Consider the following 5,316-nt stretch of genomic DNA (forward strand, 5'->3'; position numbering starts at 1 on the left):
GTAACATGTTGTCTTCACTGCCTCTACCCAGAATTCTTGTCCTAACCCGACACCACTGAGCATGCTTCTTGCCCTTTTCATCAACGTCTTGTTCATTCTTTCTACAACTCCATTTTGCTGAGGTGTATATGGAGTAGACTTCTGTCGTGCTATACAACACTTCTTACAGAATTCTTCAAATTCCTTACTGTAAAACTCTCCACTGTTATCTGTCCTTGGCACCTTTATCTTCTTCTCTGTCTGGTTTTCCACCAGAGCCTTAAATTCTTTAAACCTGTCAAAGACTTCAGATTTCTTCTTAAGGAAATATCTCCATGTATTCCTTGAGAATTCATCTATAAATGATACATAGTACACTGACTTACCCAGTAAAGGAACCTTCACAGGTCCAAACACATCACTGTGCACAAGCTCTAACATCTGTTTTGCACTCTTATCACTAGAGGGGAAACTCACTCGATTCTGCTTCCCATATACAAAATTTTCACAGAAATCAAAATCCAGAGAGCTATTACTCATACCTTATACCATACCTTTACCATGAAGTATTTGAAGGCCCTTCTCTCCAATATGTCCAAGCCTTTGATGCCACAGCATGGTCTTCTCTCCAGAGACCACTAGATTTTCTGCTCCACTTTCAGGAACCACAGAACTGTTGCACCCATCAACAACAGTGCTACCTTGCAACTTGTACAGAGTTCTAGTCTGAATTCCCCGCATCAATACCAGTGATCCTCGAACCATCTTGTCGGTATCCTTCTCGAACACTGTTTTTACACCTACATCATCCAACTTGCTTACAGAAATCAGATTTATGGCTAATGCAAGAATATGTAGAACACTTGAAAGTGTTCTAAACCTTCCACCTTACAACTTCAACTTTAATTTTCCTCAACCAATGATTCTAGCCTTCCTATCATCCCCTAAGAAGACATCACCACCATTGTATTTATCATACTCGCAGAACCACTCTCTTTGGGGAGTGAAGTGAAAGGATGCACCTGAGTCAATCAACCATGCCTCATGATCTGCATGTGTACTTGAAGAAGCCAAGTATGCATCCCCACCTTCATCTGAGGTGGTTTCTTCCTCTGCAAAAGGAGCATCATCAGATCCCTTTCCTTTATTAGGACCTTTAGATTTACAGTCCCTTTTGTAGTGCCCTTCCTTTCCACATTTCCAGCACACAACCTTTACAGGTTTTCCTAGAGATTTAGATCTCCCTCTAGATTTAGATCTCCCACTCGATGACTTATTTTTGTTTCTATTCTAGGACCATCCTCATACAAACAAGGCATCACCATTCTGGCTCTCCATATTTATCCGTCTCATCTCTTCCGTCAGTAAGGATGAGACAATTTCATCAAACTGCAAGGCAGTTGCATTGCTACCTATTGCAATAACCATACTATCCCACGAATCTGGTAGAGAACACAACAAACTGATGTACTTATCTTCATCTGAAATTTTATTATCAACATATGCTAACTGACTTACCACAATATTAAATGCTTTCAGATGCTCTGTCACCGAGTCTCCATCTTTCATCCTCAGGTTATACAGCTTTTTCCATAGGAACAATTTATTCACCAAAGACTTAGATTGGTACGAAGTCCCTATCTTGTCCCCCAAAGCCTTCGTCGTAGCTTCCCCTGATACATTCAACAATATTGAATTTGAGACACACAATCGTATTGTGCTCTTTGCCTTCCAATCCAACTTCTTCCATTCTTCATTGGACACTCCCGTTGGTTTAGTACCTGGATCTACCACGATCCACTGATCTTTATCCACCAACAGATCCTCCATCTTGACTTTCCACAACTCAAAACTCTAACCATTACATTTCTCGATCTCTATCTTTCCACTACTCACCATATTCTTTCACCACCAAAATTGATCACGCAGATCTCCCACTGAACAGGATCTACCACAAGCCCGAGCGAAACCCCTCAGCAACAAAGGCATCCCCTTGAAGCCAAAATAGCTCTGATACCAAATGTAGGTTTTAACCCCATATAGAAATTACTTGCATACGAATTCTAAAACACATAAAATAAACAATGCGAGAGCATAACACATAAAACACATATACACAAAGATTTTCCCCTGGATCCCAAAACCAGGACTACCAGCTTGATTTTTCATTATATTCCTTTCAATATTACAATACATATTTATACATGTCAAAGCATCCAATACCATGGACCGAGAACCATCACGTCCAAAACCATGGACCAAAAAACCATAGGTAGGTTCGCCCAACCTAATATAGGGTCCAAATTTTTTTTTCCCTAGGGCATTGCCCCAAACCCTGTAGACAGGGCCTACTTGCCCCCCTCAAACCCCCCTACACAATTGGCACAACGAAGGGGGGGCTCCGCCCCCCCTCTTGTATGCTAACCCTGTACAGAAATTACCTGCATACAAATTCTAAAACACGGAAAATAAACAATGCAAGAGCATAACACATAAAACACATATACACAGAGATTTCCCTTGGATCCAAAAATTGGGAATACCAGCTTGATTTTTCATTATGTTCCCTTCAATGTTATAATACATATTTATACATGTCGAAGCATCCAATACCATGGACCGAAAGCCATCGCGTCCAAAAAAACATGTGTGAAAATCATGCACAAAACCATAGGTGGGTCTGCCCAACCTAACATAGGGTCTAAAACCAAAATTTTGTAGGGCGCTGCCCCAGACCCCATAAAGTGGGGTTACGGGTACACCTAAAACCCCCTGTGACCCTCCCCCCCCACTACATAATTGACGCTACGAAGGGGGGCTTTGCCCCCCCTCTAACTCCTCGGTTAACTACGTGGGCTAGTCGTGGAAAGAATATATAACAAGCCAACATTCTCCCACTTGTTATTTTCTTTCCACAAGGGGCCACAAGAGAGCTTAGTCATTTTTCCAGCCCTGGAATGCCCATTGTCTCTCTACACCAAGAGAACTTCTCAGAGCTCACAGATTTGGTCAATGCATCTATAGTATTCTTCAAAGTGTCCACCTTTACCAGCAACACCTTTTTGTCTTCTATCATATCCCTCACAAAGTGATACTGAACATCAATGTGCTTTGTCTTTGAATGATATGCAGGGTTCTTTGCCAAGAAAATTGCACTTTGGCTGTCATAGTATATCCTTATAGCTCCCTGTACTTACCCCATACTTGAACAAAATCTCTGCAACCAAACTGCTTCCTTTCTTGCAAGGAGTGGCCGCCATGTATTCTGCCTATGTAGTTGATAGTTCCATTATAGATTGTTTCTTACTCATCCAATTGACTACACCTCAAAATAGGTTAAACAAATACCCACTTGTAGATCTTCTCTGATCCAAATCTCTAGCCCTGTCTGCATCAACAAAGCCACGAATATCCAACACTCTCTCCAATCCTGGTCTTCCTTGGTAGCACAAACCATAATCACTAGTACCACGCAAATACCAAAAAACTCGCTTCACTGCTGTCCAATGCTCCTTCCCTAGTTTTGACATAAACCTGCTCAATACTCCCACTGCATGTGAAATGCCTGGTCTAATACAGACCATTGCATACATCAGGCTACCGAATGCACTTGCATATGGAACACGGGACATGTCCTCTTCCTCTTCTTGTGTCTTAGGACACTGTTTAGCAGATAACCTCACACCTACAGGAATAGGAACCTTCACTGCTTTACCATCCTGCATATTAAACCTCTGCAATATTTTCTTGACATAATTCCTCTGGTTTAACCAAAGCTTCCTCTTCGTCTGATCTCTTTTAATTTCCATGCCCAAAATATAGTTTGTAGCACCAAGATCTTTCATGCCAAATTTGGAGGACAAATGGGTCTTCAAATCCTAGATAATTTCTTTGTCATTTCCAACCAGCAACGTATCATCCATATACAAGACCAGATAAATAACACGGTCACCAATTAATTTAAATACACACAGTGATCTGCTTTGCTTCTGGTGAAGCCAAGTCGCTGTATAAATGTATCAAATTTTTGATACCACATCCTTGGCGACTGTTTTAACCCATACATAGACTTCTTTAACTTGCATACCAGTTCTTTCTTACCCTTCACCACAAAACCTTCAGGTTGCTTCATGTAGATCTCCTCTTCCAGATCCCCATGAAGAAATGTTGTCTTCACATCCATCTGTTCTACCTCAAAATCAAAAGCAGCAACAACAGATAAAAGTAATCTAATAGAAGTTACCTTGGCAACAGGAGAAAAATTATCACCAAAATCAATTCCCGGCACCTAGGCATAACCTTTTGCTACCAACCGAGCTTTGTATTTCTCCACTTTTCCTTCTGCATTTGTCTTCTTTTTGAACACCCATTTGCTGCCAATGGGTTTCCTTCTAGCCGGCAACTCCACCAGATCCCAAGCCTCATTTTTGTGCAAAGATGCCATTTCATCAACCATGGCCTCTTTCTAGAGTTTTCTATCCTTTGAATCCACTACTTCCTTCACAGTTCTGGGATCATCATCAGTAATAGACAAAGAAAAATTTGAATAGAAATCATATGGGCTATACCTTTCTGGCTACCTTCTTTCTCGAACTAATCTTCTCACACCCAGAGTTTCTGGCTCTTCATCTTCTGATTCTTCCTCTATTGTAGAGTCTAATTCTTCCTCCGTTAGCTCAAACTCTATCTTCTTAGGTTCCTTTGGTTGGACTTCATGTTTAATAACTTCTTTCACCTCTCTGAACACCACATCTCGGCTGTACACAACCTTCCTTGTTATTGGGTTGCAAAGCTTATAACCCTTTGAACCATCCTTATACCCAATAAATATGCACTTTTCAGATTTACTATCCAACTTGGCTATTTTCTCCTTTGGAACATGTACATATGCATCACATCCAAATACCCTCATATGTGAAGGAGAGGGCTTCTTACCAGTCCATACCTCTTGTGGATTCTTATCCTCCAACGCTGATGAAGGTGATCTATTGATTAGGTAACATGTTGTCTCCACCAGCTCTACCCAGAATTCCTGTCCTAACCCGACACCACGAAGCATGCTTCTTGCCCTTTCCATCAATGTCTTGTTCATTCTTTCTGCAACTCCATTTTGCTGAGGTGTATATGGAGTAGTCTTTTGCCGTGCTATACCACACTTCTTACATAATTCTTCAAATTCCTTACTACAAAACTATCCACCTTTATCTTCTTCTCTACCTGGTTTTCCACCAGAGCCTTAAATTATTTAAACCTGTCAAAGACTTCAGATTTCTTCTTAAAGAAATATATCCATGTATTCCTTGAGAAGTCATCTATAAATGATACATAGTACACAGA

The sequence above is a fragment of the Pinus tabuliformis genome, chromosome 4_1 (assembly GCF_031772625.1).
Source record: "Pinus tabuliformis cultivar Carrire ecotype Pingquan chromosome 4_1, CPIR1, whole genome shotgun sequence".
NCBI lineage: Eukaryota > Viridiplantae > Streptophyta > Pinopsida > Pinales > Pinaceae > Pinus > Pinus tabuliformis.